Here is a 19357-nt window from a genome sequence, read left to right as displayed (position 1 = left end):
GAACATTTTCAGACTATCATGTTGGCGCCTAAATCCGAGTCGTGAGCTACCAGGAATGTTTGTCAAGAGAGGGACACCCTTCTGTGTAAATCTATTGCTTAAATGTGACCAAACGTCCCAAGTCGGTATTACGTTGGGATGAGTTTGATGATTACATCAATTCAGTTATCAGCTTAAGTTATAACATTTTTGTTAATGTTGATTGAGGAAAGTGAGTTTTGTTTATAAAATAAAATTTTAAAACAACAACAAAAACAACATCAAAAAAAACTTGAACTTTTATATAACGCACACAAAAAAAGAAGAAAACAAAAGAAAGAAAAAAAAAGAAAAACAATCACAGCGCAGACCAATTTTCTGACATACACTGTCAATATGGTAGTCTATCGGAATAAACTATATCAGGGAATTTGAGTTTAAAGTTAAAATGACAGGAATTGATCAATTAAAAACTCTTGTGCGCTATGTGGTCTAGTGGTATGCACTCGCCTTCGGATCGGAAGGCCCAGGGTTCGGGACCCGCTTTGAGCGAGGGCATAGTTGAGTCCTTTGGAAAGGCTCTTATCTCACATTCTCTCATCGTACCCAGATGTAAAATGAGTATCTGGTCGTTAACAGCGTTGTCTCTTTCCGAAATAAATGTTATATTGCCTAACAGGCGTCATATTTTGTCCTTCATGTTAAGTGTTGCTGTTGCCTAGGGTCCCCCTGTAAAGCTAAAGCACGATTAGTAGATATAGAACTATATAAATGCTCATGTTTTAGGTTGGGGCACATATTACATAGTGAGTTGGGGTGAGCTCGATGATTAAATTTAGGATTTAGTTTGTTTTAATTTTTTTGTTAAAGGAAATGCCTTAATAAAACATATGCACACACAAAACAAAATCAACTTTCAAATACAGATGGGTGGTTCTGGCTGCGAAAGCATCAACATCACTGGTGTCAGGGGCTACACGGATCAAGTATCCGTCTCTACCTGGAACTGTGGCGGTCTCTCCTTCACTGTGGCTGCCTCTCCTTCACTGTGAAAGAAAATTTCAAGGATTTCTGTGACATTCTTGTCCTCACGGAAAGCCATGACAACGTCACATTAAAGAGTAACAAACACTTCATCAAAGGGGAACCAGCTCTTCCACAGGACCCGTACGCCGGTGTTTCCTTTCTACTCTCCGATCGTGTCTCGAGATGTGTCACCCACAGCGGCAGCTGTGGCCCAAGAATAACTTTCATTCGTGTGAGGTCATCCCCATGTAACCTTGTTATCGGGTTATACATCCCACACAACATCGAAAGGAAAGACCCTTCTACTCTGACACCCTCAAGCAACTAAAATCAGTGATTACGAAAGCAAAACCTCATGACTGTGTTATAGTTCTAGGAGACTTTAACAGTAAATTGGGTAGGAACACTGATAAATTGACTGGCAAATGGAGTGTCCATAACCACTCAAATAAACCAGGCAAAGATGTAATTGAACTTATGCGACAATCTAAGCTTACAGCCATATCAACATATTTCCAACCCCCAAAGAGACGCAAAAACAACACAACTTACCTTGCTAAGGACCCCCAGTTTAAACCATCACAAATCGACTATGTCATGATTTCGAGCAGAGGTTATCTTCAATAAAAGTCTGCAAGGTATGCTGCGGCATATACATACAACACTGGGGAAGACACTACGACCATGGGGCTATAATGTGCACATTAAAGGCAAAAACCAAAAGTGATAAATCAAAATCATCAAAACCACATGGCTTTCAGGCCTTAAAAGACTCCGTCCACATACACCAGGACTATGAACAACACATAAAAGATAACATCCAGCAACATGTGTTTACCAAAAACAGTCCTGCAGAATCACTTTCAAACTCCAAAATGTCCAAACAAACGCCGTCAAAACATGTGTGCCACACCGGAAGCCATCAACTCTCAGAATGAGGGAAGTAGGCACTGAAACAAAAAACTCATAGATGAACGCTCTAAAAACTTTAATAACATGTCATCAGCTGAACAGAGAGCGACTAACAAAGCCATCTCCAATTCCAGTCTCAATGACCACAGAGCCTACATCGGCATAATTCTAGACTATTTGTCAGCAGCAGAAATGGTGGGTAACTCCAGAGAAATCAATCGACTCGTCAAGGTGTTGTGGGAAAACCGAACCAAACATCCCAAATGCCATCAATGGACCTTGATGGTGAACCTATGGTCTGCTCGGAAAAACTCCTCTCTGAATGGAATACCTTCCTTAGCAACACATTTGCACAGCCAAATATTGACATATAATCACAACGAGAAACTACAGTGTGCCACGAAGGCCACCTGACATATCAAGAACTTCAAACCTGCATCAACGGGCTGAGCGACGGGAAAGCACCAGATCACGACGGCGTACCAATAGAGGCCTTCAAGTACTCCCCAACCGCGTCAACAGAACTGTTCCGCATAGTCAAGCTTATCTGGGACACTGAGGAGGTTCCTCGAGATATCCTCAAAGGTGTGTTGATTATGCTTTATAAAAAGAAGGACAGAGATGACTTCAAAAACAACCGTGCAATTTGCCTACTCTGTCACGCCTACAAACTGTTATCTGCTGTAATTGCAAAGCGTTTGAGCATATAACTCCAATCAAGCTTACCAGACAGCCAGGCTAGTTTCCGACAAGCAAGAGGAACCAGGGATAATATATGTATCCTGAAGTGGGCAATTGACATGATCATCGACGAGTCCAAACCAGCTGTCGTTACCTTCATCGACTATACGGCAGCATTTTACACTGTAAGCCACACATTTCTAGACAACGCACTCAGCTCGGCTGGATCATCGGTAAAACTTCGTCGCGTCATCCAAACCACTTCGGGGCAGCATCTGGATGCGTGAGAATTAGAAATCCCGACGGAAATGAAGAAACCTATGCAGCTTTCAATATCGCTCGTGGTGTTCTCCAAGGTGATATATTTTCCCCAATCGCTTTCATTACCGGCCTCATGCACATCTTCAAAATTCATGATAACATTAATGCCGAAGTTACCAAGTGTCAATAAGCTCCCTCAAGTATGCCGACGACAATAGCCTCCTATATGAAAACGTCCAAGACGCATCAGAGTGCAGCTATGGAAATCTCAATTCCAAAAACCAAAGCTCTGCACATCCACAAGGAAGTCGTAGTCTCGGAAACAACAGATGATGACATTGCAGTCATGGGATTTAAACACATATGCACTTCCTGTGAACGAGACTGTCCAAACAAGAGAGGCCTTGCTATTCATTAAGGCAGGTGGTGCGATGGTGGAAAGTCTGTAAGATCGCACAAAGGATCCCTCGTGGACCTAATTGTCCAAAAAAAAAAAACAAAAAAAAAAACGCAAAGACAAGGAAAGCGAACTTCCTCGTGTGACGATCGAGGGTGTACAATTGAACAATGTCTACTCCTTTGAAATGGATAACAAAAGAAATGGATAACACAGAAAATATTGGATCTGATGGAAAGGATGAGATGTGTTAAGGGAAATGAGGCAATGTATAAAAACATAAATAAAGAAATAAAGAAAAGATGTAATGAGGCAAAGGAAGCCTGGCTGAATGAACAATGTGAACAAATATAAAGAGCTGACTATTAAAAGGCCCAAACACCTTCCACAACACGATCAAAGAATTGAACAGGAAGAGTAAATGTAAACAAACAGGCTGCATTAAGGCTAAAGATGGTACAGTGCTGATGGATTAAAACATATTACAACTTTGGTCGGAATACATCGAGGAGCTGTTCCATAAATAATAATATAATAATAATGTACTTTATTCATCCAAAAGGAAATTTTTGTACAGACGTATAAAGTGCCGACAATGATACATACAGAAACATAATATACGTAAATGTGGCAAAGTGAAATTTGGTAATAGGTATATATAGTGTAATAATATTGTAGGCTGTAAGAATAATTACATAGTGTAAATTAAGGGACATACAGATTATAAAAGTGTAAAGATATATATATATATATATATATATATATATATATATATATATATATATATATATATATATACATTTCTAGAAAAGGTATATTGATGTCAACATATAAGAGAAAAAAAAAGATCAGTAAAAAGCTCAGAATTTGTTACAGTATAATACTATTGTAAATTGACTGAGAAAAATTACATAGTATCAATTACATGGCACGTAATGTAGAATAAAAAGGTCAATAGAAAAGTTGTAGTAAGCGATTTTATAAATTGATGTTTAAAAATTGTGGGTATGTAGTAATTTTAAAGAAAAGGTTTCAAAGTTAAAGCAGACGTAGACCAAAATTTATAAATTATTTTCCTTATTAAAAATTCTGCAACTGTAAGGTAAAAAGGATCGGAGGTGTCTTTCATGTTTGGTTCGTATAGACAACAATCGGTTACTTCTGTTTGACTTAGAGATCTAAAGATTTAAAGGGTGAGTTGGATTATCTAAAATATTACTAATTTTTCTTAAGCAGTATTCTGAATATAAATCATTAAAAGACATGCATCCTGTAATAAATTTATTAGCTCTTTTAATAATCCTGTCAAAGTTAGCTTTTGCTGAGCTAAGACAACCCCCCCCCCCCCCCAGGCAGGAATACATAAAAAAAAAAACTTTCTATTACAGATCTATAAAGTAGCGTACAAAGTGTTTTGTCAATGTTAAGTTGGGACAATTTCCGTAAAAAGTACATTCTTTGATTAATTTTACTATTGATATAACTGGAATGTACGTCCCACCGTAATTTGTTGTCCATGGGGACTCCTCGATATTTGTATTCTAATACCTCCTCTACTTTTTCATTTTTAATAGTAATATGGTCTTTTGTATTCTTATCTTTTCTAAAGTCTATAATTAATTCTTTGGTCTTACTAACATTCAATTCAAGGTGGTTATTGTCGCACCAGGAAACAAATTTCTTTCTTTCTTTCTTATAATTTATTTCGGTATTATTAGTAATTAGTCCTTGTAGAGTTGTATCGTCAGCAAATTTTAAAAGGGGTATGTTTAAATCTGCGCTTTTACAATCGTTTGTATAAAGTATAAAGAGCATGGGAGAGATTACACAGCCCTGCGGAGCACCAGTATTTATAGTTATGTTATTGGAGCCATTTCCGTTTACTTGTATATATGGTGTTCTATTTGTAAGGAAGTCTAGCACCCAGGAGATGATATAAGGATTAATTTTAAAAGTAGAAAGTTTATGAGCAAGGGGTGAATTTTTTAATTCAGAAAAGTTAGTGGAGCAGGCACTTATGTTGGTAGCAACAAGATATGAAGTGAGTAGAAAAGTGCCAGAAGACAATAGAGAATAAAAAATTTTTTCGCGGCGGTGGTGGGGTTTGAACCTGCGACCTTATTGGTACGACAACTCCGCCTGGCAGGTGAGAGCGTGGCTCTACCGTCTGAGCTATCCACGAACACAAAAATATTCGTATCAAACCCAAGTCATTTCTAGATCCCTCTCTCACCCACTTCTGAGACCGCCGATTCGTTCGCCCACCACCATCGCGAAGTTATTTTTGACCAGCAGTTCAGCTTAATAGCCAATATTCTCAACACAAACATATAACATAGAAACGATTGAGACATTGAGTATGCTCCGGTGTATGGGGTGAATTTTTTAATTCAGAAAAGTGAGTGGAGCAGGCACTTATGTTGGTAACAACAAGATATGAAGTGAGTAGAAAAGTGCCAGAAGACAATAGAGAATAAAAAAATTTTTCGCGGCGGTGGTGGGGTTTGAACCTGCGACCTTATTGGTACGACAACTCCGCCTGGCAGGTGAGAGCGTGGCTCTACTGGATGCTTTAAATGTAATTTTACTGGCGTTGATATAACCTAAACGTGTTGCAAGCGCCGTAAAACCTTTAAAAACAAACAAAACAAAACGTTTCTTGGGTGCTTTGATTGTAATTCTAGAACTTTTTACTATCCCATTTTCTTCCTTTTTAATGGCGCTGATATGACCTTAATATGTTGCAAGCGCCGTAAAATCCTTAAAAACAAAACAAAAACATTTGTCTTGGAATGAGAATATTTGGTGTTGTCCTGACTTGGAGAGAAACAGTCAAATGTATAGTTGTAAATCATCTCTCTGTTATACACTGTATTATTTTTCCTTTTACATAAATACATATGTATGATTCGTAAACAGTTGAGTGTGTTCCTCTTGGCGGGGACCTGGGCTTGTGTCTGGATGAGACATTTAGTGATCTCAAACTAAGTACACTGATAGTGTGCTCTTGGAATCTACATCTGTTCCCTATTTGAACCAATGATGATGATGATGATGATGATGATGATGATGGTGATGATGATGATGATGATGATGATGATGATGATGATGATGATGATGATGATGATGATGATGATAATGATGATGATGATGATGATGATGATGATGATGATGATGATGATGATGATGATGATGCTCAGCAGACGTCGTCTGATTTTGTGAAGGCACGACTACCATTGTGTAAAATCGAGCTGTGGCGGGATTAATCCTACAATCAGGGACAATCATAGTTTTAGCTATCTATTATTGTTGTTCTGAATCTGAATCTGAATGTTACTCGAAGTCGACTCAATTCTGAGTAGGACCAAGATGTTGGTTCCCCGGCCATATTGGTCGATTTTGGCTAGGGAGACCAAGATTTTGGCTCCCCGGCGTGAAACCGTATTTTATGGAACCGGTTTTCTACTTCTATTATTACATATCTATTATGTATTTTATATTCCATTCTTTTCTAGAAAATTCCCTTCTCTCACTGCCCTTATCATTTCTACCACACCCTTGGGACTCACAAACCAACGCCACGCTAATGCTTCACACTCCAACCATCGTTGAGTACAGACGATACAATTTATATTTCATTTTATTCGTTTTCAACCTTTGTTCATTGTCATACTGACTAAGGAATTGTGCCCAAAAGTCCATTGTCTGTATTATTCCCATCCTAAGCCTCTCCATAAACACTCTTTCGTTAGTACTTTCAAGATCGCAGCTTCAGGTAGCCCCCGCCGCTCTCTAATTTTTGGTGTCTGGATTTGAATTCTAAGTGATCTCAAACTAATTACATTGGTGGCATGCTCTCGGAATCTACATCTGTTCCTTATTTGAACCAATTCCCCCTTGTCTTAGTTTTTCTTGGGTGCTTTAATTGTAATTCTAGAATGCTATGACTATCCCATTTTCTTCCTTTTTACTGGCGCTGACATTGTATGTTTGTTTTTTTTTGTTTTTTAAGGGTTTTACGGCGCTTGCAACACATTTAGGTTATATCACCGCCGGTAAAAAGGAAGAAAATGGGACAGTAAAAAGTTCTAGAATTACAATTAAAGCATCCAAGAAAAAGTAAGACATAGGGGAACTGGGAACAAATCGGGATCAGATGTAGATTCCAAGAGCATACCATCAATGTTCTTAGTTTGAGATCACCAATAAGTCTCATCCGGACACAAGCACGGCCCCCACTAAGAGGAATACACTCAAATGCTTACAATATAAATTAGAACATACATAATAATACATAACAGAGAGATGATTTACAAGGAAAAAAGTATCATCTCCCAAAACAATAACTATGCATTCGACTGTTTCCCTCCCAGCCAGGACCCCGACCAGGGCCAGGACAAAACCAAGCAATCTCATTCCAAGACAAAGACAGAATGCAAGTTGGAAAACAGATATAGGGGGATAGAAGACACAATAAGTACCTCCCTGCCCACTATGGGAGGTAGGAACCGGCGCTGACATGACCCAAATGTGTTGCAAGTGCAAAAACAAAAACAAAAACAAAAAACACTGCTGATTATACGAACATTTTTTTTTTAATGAGCTTTTATATAGTGCAATATCCACTAAATGTGCTCAAAGCGTTTTACACCTGTCCCCTGGCCAACAGCAACAATTAACATTTAGGACGGGACATGAAGCCTGTTAGGTGATGCCACCATTTTTTCGGACAGAGACAACGTTGTTAACGGCCAGGTACTCATTTTGCACCCGAGTACGATGAGAGAATGTGAATAAACAGCCTTCTCCACTGACTCAATTATTCGCCGAGCGAGGCTCAAATCCAGGACCTTCCGATCCGAAAGCGAGTGTCATACCACGAGACAACATAGCCGCACTAAAAAATGTAAATAAGCATTCCAATCCAATATTTGTCCAGTCTAAATAAATTTTCAGGTGATTTAATTAAGTGGAAAATCAGATTTATTATAATGAAACCGAAGGTGGCATCTGTTTTTTTTTTGTTTTTTTTTTTGTGAGTTTAAACTTGACTAAATTCAAATTTGAGTTTGCTTCATTTTTATTTGGAAATTTCAAAGAAACGAATTAGGGGGCAGGCACTGTTGTAAGATAACGATCTGAGAAGGTGTGTATAAAATAGTATCAGATAAATCAGAGAATAATGCAAGAAGAAAGATCAACCTGCCTCGAATGGGGATCGAATCTCAAATCTTCTGATTACCGATTAGACGTGTTACCAGTTTACCGCAGAGTTTACCCAATAAACGGGACGATTTGATACATGCATTCTTCATATGGGTACGCATATCTGATGTGAACACTCGCTGCATCACAAAACATGTACTTTGACCACAAGAGGACGGGTTGGTTCCATTTTTATTAGGAAATATCAGTGATACATACACATTTTCAGATCTTACACCTGCGATTTACTTTCATTGCTTAATAATTGTAGGAAATGCTTTATTAACAATGACACATGACGAAAAAGTTTCCTGGTCCCAATTGATCAGCATTTCTTTTAAGTTATTTTATTTTTTTATTAACTTCAATCAAATGAAATAAAAAATGCACCAAAGCGATTTCCCTTTCTTTGTCATGTACAATAGCAGCTGGTCTGAAATCATCTATAAGTCCCAAAGTGACACCGCCAACAAGATCTCAGAAAAAGTTCTACACTCAGATGGTTACAAATAAGCGACATAACTATGAACAAATATAATCGATAATTCACAAGTGAAAAATACGTTTTTATGTTTGTTTTTAAGGGTTTTGCGCCGCTTGCAACACATTAAGGTCATATCAGCGCCAGTAAAAAGGAAAACGATTGGGATAGTAGGAAGTACCCAAGAAAATAAGGGAATTGGTTCAATTCAACAGGTCGATTCCAAGAGCATCATCAAAGTACATAGTTTAAGATCACTTAAAAGTCATTTAGACATATGCACAGGTCCCCACCAAGAGAAATACACTCAAATGTTTTCAAATCATATATAATATTATGTAAACAAAACAATACAGTGCATAACAGAGAGGTGGTTTACAAGTCAAAAATATCATCTCTCTGAACTCTAACTATACATTTGACTGTTTCCCTCCCAGTCAATGTCATGACAAAACCAAGTAATCTGATTCCAAGAAAAAGAAAGAAGCATGTTAGAAAACCGATATAGAGGTATAGATGACACAGTATGTGCCTCCCTGCCCACTATGGGAGGTCAGGAAACCCACCCAGAAAAATATTTTCATCTTTCCCAAAAAACGAGCGAAAGGCTCTTGGCAAGGCATGGATGAAACATGATGGTTTCATTCCAGGCTAATTGGAAAAGACAAAGGTTTTTGAGAGATGGACACTAAAGCAAGATTGTTGATTGATGAAGAATCCATCAGCTCAGGGCGACCAAAATTTCCATGCCCTAGGGTAAGGTAAACCATCATGCGCTGCGTGTGTGTGTGTGTGTGTGTGTGTGTGTGTGTGTGTGTGTGTGTGTATGATGTAGAAAGATATACCATAACAGATATCTCCAGAACATCAAAAGTTGTCCACCTTGACTACCACCAGTATTAATTTGGAATTTATCTATTTAAAAATGATTAATAACCGTTAAATACAATAGCAAGTTTTCAAATAAATTTTATTCAACGTTCAGAAATTACATTAGATTAGCTATCATAGCCATCATCAGTTTTTATTGACATTACACCTATCATAAAATGGATATTTTGACATCAATATTACCATGATGATGATGATGATGATGATAATGATGATGATAATGATGATGGTGATGATGATGGTGATTGTGATCATGTTGATTATAATGCTTATCATAAGGATAACGACGACTATGACGACGATGATTATGATAATGGGTACAATGATGATGATGATGATGATGATGATGATGATGGTGGTGGAGGTGGTGGTGATTGTGATCATGGTGATTATAATGCTCATCATAATGATAACGAAGACTATGACGGCGATGATAATGATTAATAATAATAATAATGATAATAATAATAATAATAATAATAATAATAATAATAATAATAATAATAATAATAATAATAATAATAATAATATTGAAGATGATGATGATGATGATGATGATGATGATGATGATGATGATGATGATGATAGTGGTGGTGGTATTGGTTAAATTACATTTTTTTTCAGATTTTATAATGGCTGATTGCCTGAACATAATATAAACAAATTTGACCTTTTATATCCCTTAAAGCTACCGCTTTACAAATGGTCCCCAGCCAACAACAACTCGTAACATGTAACATGAATTACGACGCCTGTATGGCGCTTAGCAATGGTTTTTTTCAACAGAAACAACGCCGTTATCGACCAGGAACTCTTTTCACACCCGAGTGCGGCGAGAGAACGGGCCTCCGAAGACGAGTGTCTAACGAGGCCACAAAGGCGACGAAACTATTTTAGGATTCATAACATTGATCTAACAAAAAAAATGCATAAAATTAATGAAAATGTCATTCCTTTCTTATTTAAAACTTTTCAGTTCCTTCCTTTTTAAAACTTTTCAGTTCCTTCCTTTTTAAAACTTTTCAGTTCCTTCCTTTTTAAAACTTTTCAGTTCCTTCCTTTTTTAAAACTTTTCAGTTCCTTTTTTTATAAATATACGTCTCAGACCTGCCTACCACTACGAAAAATCGTATAATTTCCAAAATTTGGCTCCAAATTAAGACCTTCACGAATATCTCTTAGTCAATAAAACTTATTAAAATGAACGTTCATGCCTGACTACATCATTTTAAGGGGAGGGGCGACACCTGAAATATCGATTTTTGGGTCAAAATATAAAATTTCAGTTTTTTATTTATTATCAAAGAACAATCCTTTTTTCACATATTTTCAGCACTGATATGGTGATTTGGATAATATAAAGTTTGTAAATCGTCTTTCATAGCCATGGAAGTCGACATGAAAATACCAAACTTTTCAATTTTTGTGAGAATTCAACTGAAAATAATAGGACTGAAAAGCATTATAATCCATATCGATGTTGTAATTTTTGATATCGATAGTTTAGTCTACTCTTTGCCCGTCTAGTTGACAAGGTTTCAGTCTCAAAAATATCAGAATATGGGCAGGGGAGGGGTTTAGAAACTGTGAGTCGTGAACGAAGATTTTGTGTCAAACAGCTGATAAGAGGTCAAGTTGTCAGGTAAATACAACGTGATCACGAATGGTGCGATCTGATTGGCTGACCTTGTTCTCGACCTCTGACTCCACGCCAGGGATTGGATGTTGAGTCAGGGTGAAAGTTCGCCTCTCTTACTATTATATTTTACTACGATTTGTTTACATTTCGATTGATCAGTTGTTTTATCAAATTTTGACACGTATTCACGTTAATTATCTCTAAATATTTCCAATTTTTACTGGATTATTATAACTATACCTAAAGTGACAAAAAAATCCAAACGTTGGCTACAGTTATTTGCTACAAAAGCCAAGAAAGCAAGAAAGTTATGATGGCTCGTGGTTGACCCGTGACCACAAATCTTTGATTGGAATTTGGTGTGTGATAGTAAGTAGTATTATGATAAAGCGATTCCAAGCAATGCCACAGCGGAAAGAAATGAAATGGGCTATTCTTGCTGGTCTTTACCACGGTTATTACACCAATGACTTCCCTCAACATAGGTATTGTCCTCCTGAACCGGACTCCAGATGCTTTTATAAAAAATATATTGCTGCCCATGTGTAAACTGTTGACACAAGCAGCGTGTAAATACACTTTTGAATTTTGATTTAATTCATGAGCACTTGAAGCCTGTATATGCTTTGTTGAAGTGTTGTGAGATGAAGACAACACAAAATCCAAACGAAAGGTTTCATAATTCTGTTTGGTCAAGATGCCATAAAACATACTTCCATTCCCTAAAAAAAAGTTGAGTTTGGTGCAGAGTATAATTTTGGTCCAACAGAAATAACATCCCTGAAAGTGTCTTTTGGCATCGGTGGACTGAGAGAACACTCCCAGATGTTGAGTCAGCAAGCAGAGTCAAAAAGACTTGACCAGAGCATAAGGGCTGCTCAACACAAAGAGAAAAAAAAGACGCAAAATGAAAGCTCAGACCCGTGAAAAAGCCCAGAGGGAGGCAGAAAAAGTACACGGGGGACCCTCATACGGTGCTGATATGTTTTGAGCTGGTTGTACCGTTTTGTCTTATTATTTTCATTCATTGTTATCTTTGATCTCGTTTTTCTCAAAATGACATTTTTTAACACTATTTTTTTATCTTATTTTGTCATTTATCAATCAATTTGTTTAAAATTTTGCATGTCTAGAGCTATAGTGATTATCTAAAATCATACAGAAGGAATTTTAAATATCTTTATTATTTTTTGAAAAATTGACATTTTTATGTCAAAAAACATGATTTTTATCATACCGAAAAAATATTATTTTTAAAAATTTGTAAATAAAAATCTATTTAAAATATTTAAAAAATGCTCTGTATTTTTTTTAACAATATACAAATATACAACCATGCCAAATTTCAAGAAAATTCAATGGAAACTTATTGAGAAAGTAACTTTTTAAAATAGCACCGAGAGAAGAGAAAAATCCAAGATGGCGGCCGTCACCATGGCAACCGGACACGCCCACCGAAATAAATCACATGGTTCGAATCCATTGGTCATAGGCAATGTCCCAATATAAAAAGATATTGGATATAATCATTATTCTTGAAAATAGTTTCAGGTGTCGCCCCTCCCCTTAAGAAGTTTGAATTGTTTTATTTTCTTTTGAGGGTAAATTATTCATTTTTAAATTTAACTAAAGTGACAACGATTTCTAGCTCCTAACAATTACGAATTTTCAAATTTTCAGTAGGAACTCTCTTTTCCAGAACTCAGTTAATTACAAATTTTCTAATCTCCTTTTATTTTGAACTTCCCTGTCCTTTTTACATTTTTATTCTTCTTACTTTAAAATCTTCTATCTTCTTTCTTTTTAAATCACTCTGAACGTGTAATGGTTGCATGGAAGTTATAACCAATCAACGTGTTAAAATGATCCATAACGTGTTCTTTATACGGTAGTTGTAGAAAGCAAGTTGATTGGTTAATCTATCTTTTATCAGTAACTTTAATGTGAAAATAAAGAGATGACGATATCAAGTCAAAAGGAAACCCCTTCTTGTAATCACTTAGGAATGGTGATAACATTGGCATAACTTAAAATGTCGAAGAGGTCAAGGAAAACAACATTTATGACAAATTGACAACTGGTGAAGTAAGAGTAAGTATGCAATACTATGTTGAAACTATTTCATAATGTATAATGTCAAGAAATGAAATGAGAATTAAGAAGGTAACGCGATAATGTTATTTCTAAGGAGAACACGTGAAATACAAAGGAGAGATAAAAAGTACAACAAGAAGATAATACTTTGACAGCGAGAAGAATAATGCAATATTATTAGTCCGAATGTGAGACTTCCAGACCTAGCTTTGAGATGACTCACAAATAGGAAAGTCCAGCCAATCACACTCTTGTTTTCTTCTTGCCACGGTCACTGTAAACCAACATACTACCAAAATACATAACAGTAATCTGTAGGTCTCCAGAAAACGAAATGCACTTTAGTATAAACTTGAAAAACAAACGATTGAATTTCCGGTCTCAATACACTCATTTGTATTACAAATTTATGCAAATGCTGACTACATTTACCGTGGCACTAAGACACTAGGTCAACGTGCTCAACATGACAATGAAAGACATAATGACAATTAGAAAACTGAGGCTTGAAGTAAGAAAATGTCTGCACTGTTATGTTGAGACTAATAAATGATGATGTGAAATGTGGACAAGAGCCATGGTGGGTGAAAAAGTCAACGCAATCAAAGTGTCATTTCCATGAAGAATGCCTGAAATACAATGGAGAGAAAAGATGTCGTTTAAATAGTACAAGGAGGAGAAAATATTTTCACAAAAATAAGACATGTCAACAATGATGGCAGTTTTTGTTGGATTCTACCAAACCAAAATAGCTCGTACATTCGCCTCTTATGATGAAATATGCGGTGGGTCAATTCTCACACCCTCTGAGTTAATGAACCCGAATAACACAAGGGACAATGAGCTTGAAGTAAGTAAACTACAGCAATGTATGGTGAAACTATTTTATAATGTTGCAAAATGAGAACAAGAAGGCAAGAAGGTCTTAGAAGTTGACACAATAGAAATGTGATTTCAAAGAAGAATGCCTGAAATACAATGGAAAGATAAGATGTCGTTTTCAAAGTAAGGACTCGGTACAGAGATATAACCGGTAATTAAAGCTTACTTCTTATTTTGAATTTTGAACGTGCCAGTCCTTTCTTTTTAAAGTTTCTCGGTTACTTCTTAATCTAGCTTTCTGGTTCATTCTTTTGTAAAACTTCACACTATTTTTTTTTAAACTAACTCTTCAGTCTCATGCATTAAAAAATCCGTTTTTTTTCTCTTTCTTTGTAACTGCCCAATTCCACTTTAAAGATACTCTTAGTTCCTATTTGTGGATGTTGAACTCAAAAATTCATTCTTTTTATTTAACCTCTCAGCACCTACATTCATTTACCCCCGTAGAATTGTTCAGTTCCTTCCTCTAAAAACGCCTCTGTGATTTTATTGCCTTCTAAGTTATTTCTTTGAACTTCTATGTTCCTTGTCTCTCGTTTTTGTTTTGCCTTTTTCACAGGGGGGGGGGGACTGCTTTGTTCCTTTAAAATAATTATCTGCCATTTTTTTATATGAACTTCTATTCCTTCATTTTTTAATTGAACATCTCTGTTCTTTTCATTTGGAAGTTCAGTTCCATATTATAACTGCTCTGCTCCTCATCGTTATGAATACCCCAATTCTTTTGATGTAAAGAACACATCAGCTCCTTTCTGTCAAAACTTCTCAGTTTTTGTTTTATGTCTTTCTAAGTTCTATCTTCGAACTTTATTCTTCTTTGAATTTCTGTTTCTTTTTTCTATTTTCTTCTTGGAACTTCTCTGGCCCTTTTTAACTCATCTCTTCCTTCTTTTTTTTTCTATTTGAACTTCGGGTTCCTTTTCTCCTTTAATTTATCTGTTTCTTCTTTCACATTTTTTATCCTAGAACTTCTCTATTCCATTTTGTTCATTTGAACTTCTGTGTTCCTTCTTTTTATTTCTATCTGAACTTTTGTGTTCCTTTATTCTTCTTTGAACTTCTGTTTTTTCTTTCTCATTTTTTATATTGGAACTTATTTGTTCCTTTTAAAAAAAATTGAACTTGTCTGTTCCATCTTTTGTGTATATTGACACTTCTGTGTTCCGTCATTTTTTTCCATTTGAACTTCTGAGGTCCTTCTTTGCTTCAAATTGACCTTTTGTGTTCCTTTACTCTTCATTGAACTTATGTTTCTTCTTTCTATTTTTATCTTGAAACTTTTCTGTCCCTTTTTAACGCATCTCATCTGTTTTCTATTTGAACTTCTGCGTTCCTTCAGTTTTTTAATATTTGAACTTCTCTTCCTTCTTTTGTCTCTATTGGAACTTTTGTGTTCCTTCTTCCTTTTTACTATTTGAACTTCTGTGTTGCTTTATTCTTCTTTCAACATCTATGTTTCTTCTTTCTCATTTTTTATATTGGAACTTCTCTGTTCCATCTTTTGTGTATATTGGAACTTCTGTGTTCGTCCTTTTTTCCCATTTGAACTTCAGAGGTCCTTTTTTTTCTATTTGAACTTTTGTGTTCCTTTATTCTCTTTTCCTTCTTTTGTCTCTATTGAAACTTTTGTGTTCCTTCCTCTTTTAGTATTTGAACTTCTGTGTTGCTTTATTCTTCTTTCAACATCTGTTTCTATTTTCGATGTTTTTTTCCTTCAAATTTCTCTGTCCCTTGAGAACTCCTCTCTTCTTCCTTTTTTCCTATGTGAACTTCTGCGTCCTTCTATTTTCTATTTAATTTGAACTTCTATGTTCCTATTTTCCTTGAACTTCTGTTCCTTCTTTCTCATTTTTTATATTGGAACTTCCTTGTTCCTTTTTAAAATTTGAACTTGTCTAATCCATCTTTTGAGTATATTGAAACTTCTGTTCTCCGCCATTTTTTTTTTCATTTGAACTTCTGAGGTCCTTCTTTGTTTCTAATTGAACTTCTGTGCTCCCTCTTTTTCAATTTGAACTCCTGTGTTCTTTTTTCCTTTTAACTGCTGTTTTTCTCTCTCATTTTTTATCGTTGAACTTCTCTGTTCCTTATTTTTCAATTTGAACTTCTCTGTTCCTTCTTGTGCTTCTATTGAAACTTGTGTGTTCCTTCCTTTTTCTTTTTGAACTTCAGTGTTCCTTCTTATTTTTCTATTTTGAACTTTTGTGTTCCTTCTTTTTTCTATTTGAACTTCTCTGTTCCTTATTTCTTCTTTCAACTTCTCTGATACTTCTTTCTATTTCATTCTTGGAACTTCTCTGTCCCGTGTTAACTCCTCATTTCCTTCTTTTTTCTATTGAACTTCTGTGGTCCTTTTTTCTTTGAACTTCTTTGTTTCTCCTTTCTCATTTATTTGTCTTGGAATTTCTCTGTTCCGTTTTTTTTTTTCAATTTTAACTTTTCTGTTCCTTTTTTTCTGATTTGAAAAATATTAATATCCTCTCAGCTTGTCAACTATTTGAACATCTTAATTCTTTCTTTTAAGAACTCCTCGGTTCTTTTCCTTTTCAAACTGCTTTTCATTTAAGATGAGATTCTACAAATATTCTAAATCTCTTAATTTCATGAACTTCTTATGTCCTTATTCTTTGAACTTTTCACGTCCTGTTTGTGAACTTAAAAGTTCCTGCTTTTGAACTTGTCAGTTCCCTCTTGTTCTGTACTTTTCTTCTACCCCCTTCTAGAAAAATTCCAGTTAAAAGTACCAGAATGAACAGAAATGTTTTTATAATTTCAATACATACATTGAAGCATTAGTAAGGGTCATAGTAATAAAGGTAGCAACCATGGATAGTGGTGTCGGGGAGGGAATGATGAGGTAAATGACAATGAGGATGCTATTGGTATTGACACTGGGTGTGGCAATGATGCACCAGTGGTAAGGATCACGATGGTGGGGAATGCAATGGTAGAGCTCCATATGATGAAAGTGGTGTTGGCATAGAGGTAATAGCTGGGATGAAGATGATGGAGCCACGGCAGTGGCAATGATGATGAAAATGACAGAGAAAAGTGTCGTGATAATGGGAATCATCACTCAAGTAGGATCATGGTGGTGAGGATTGAAGATGGTGGGAAGTTTGCAAATCCATGACCAAACTGCAATATTTTTAGTCCGAATGTGAGACTTCCAGACCCAGCTTTGAGATGACTCACAAATAGGAAAGTCCAGCCAATCACACTCTTGTTTTCTTCTTGCCACGGTCACTGTAAACCAACATACTACCAAAATACATAACAGTAATCTGTAGGTCTCCAGAAAACGAAATGCACTTTAGTAAAAACTTGAAAAACAAACGATTGAATTTCCGGTCTAAATACACTCATTTGTATTACAAATTTATGCAAATGCTGACTACATTTACCGTAGCACTAAGACACCAGGTCAACGTGCTCAACATGACAATGAAAGACATAATGACAATTAGAAAACTGAGGCTTGAAGTAAGAAAACGTCTGCAATGTTATGTTGAGACTAATAAATGATGATGTGAAATGTGGACAAGAGCCATGGTGGGTGAAAAAGTCAACGCAATCAAAGTGTCATTTCCATGAAGAATGCCTGAAATACAATGGAGAGAAAAGATGTCGTTTTAAATAGTACAAGGAGGAAAAAATATTTTCACAAAAATAAGACATGTCAACAATGATGGCAGTTTTTGTTGGACTCTACCAAACCAAAATAGCTCGTACATTCGCCTCTTATGATGAAACATGCGGTGGGTCAATTCTCACACCCTCTGAGTTAATGAACCCGAATACCACAGGGGGCAACTTGAGCTTGAAGTAAGTAAACTACAGCAATGTATGTTGAAACTATTTTATAATGTTGCAAAATGAGAACAACAGGCAAGAAGGTCTTAGAAGTTGACACAATAGAAATGTGATTTCAAAGAAGAATACCTGAAATACAGTGGAAAGATAAGAAGCCATTTTCAAAGAAAGGACTCGGTACAGAGATATAACCGGTTTATGAAAGCTTTCTTTTTATTTTGAAATTTGAACGTATCAGTTCTTTCTTTTAAATTTTTCTCAGTTACTTCTTAATCTGACTTTCTGGTTCATTCTTTTGTAAAAATTCACACTTAATAACTTCTCAATTTCACTTTAAAGATACTTCTTAGTTCCTATTTGTGGAACTGCACTGTTCCTTTAAAAAAATTCTCTATCATTTTTTTATATGAACTTCTGTTCCTACATTTTTCTATTTGAACTTCTCTGTTCTATTCATTTGAAACTTCAGTTCCATATTTATAACTTCTCTGCTCCTCATCGTTATGAACACCTCAATTCTTTTTATGTAAAGAACCTCTCAGCTCCTTTCTGTCAAACATTCTCAGTTTTTGTTTTATGTCTTTCTAAGTTCTAACTTCAAACTTTATTCTTTGTTGAATTTCTGTTTCTGCTTTCAGTTTTCTTCTTGGAACTTCTCTGTCCCTTTTTAATCATCTCTTCCTTCGTTCTTCTATTTGAACTTCTGTGTTCCTTCTTTGTTTCTATTTGAACTTCTGTGTTGCTTCTTTGTTTTTATTTGAACTTCTGTGTTGCTTTTCTCCTTGAACTTCTGTTTCTTATTTCTCATTATGTATCCTGGAACTTCTCTATTCCATTTTGTTTATTTCACTTCTGTATTTTCTTGGAACTTCTCTCTCCCTTTTTCACGCAATCTCTTCTGTTTTCTACTTGAACTTCTGTGTTCCTTCTTTTTTTCTATTTGAACATTTGTGTTCCTTTATTATTCTTTGAACTTCTGTTTCTTCTTTCTATTTTTTTTCTTGGAACTTCTCTCTCCCTTTTTCACGCAATCTCTTCTGTTTTCTACTTGAACTTCTGTGTTCCTTCTTTTTTTTTTAACTTCTCTTTTCCTTCC

At 35.8% G+C, this 19357-nt stretch overlaps 1 protein-coding gene and 1 long non-coding RNA gene across 15 annotated transcripts in view; both read right to left on the bottom strand.

The window, feature by feature from the left end:
• Nucleotides 1-19357, bottom strand: part of LOC144978153 (uncharacterized) — a 252283-nt gene that overhangs the window by 120884 nt on the left and 112042 nt on the right. The window lies entirely within an intron of this gene.
• LOC144978218 (uncharacterized) overlaps nt 11552-19357 on the bottom strand; it is a 29125-nt gene continuing 21319 nt past the window's right edge. The window contains exon 6 of the long non-coding RNA XR_013646487.1: nt 11552-18049. This is a non-coding gene — a long non-coding RNA (uncharacterized LOC144978218). The remainder of the gene's footprint in view (nt 18050-19357) is intronic.

This window comes from Berghia stephanieae, chromosome 1 (assembly GCF_034508935.2).
Source record: "Berghia stephanieae isolate SIO BIC M18660-M18661 chromosome 1, UCSD_Bste_1.3, whole genome shotgun sequence".
NCBI lineage: Eukaryota > Metazoa > Mollusca > Gastropoda > Nudibranchia > Aeolidiidae > Berghia > Berghia stephanieae.
This window is presented reverse-complemented; position numbering and strand designations above follow the sequence as displayed.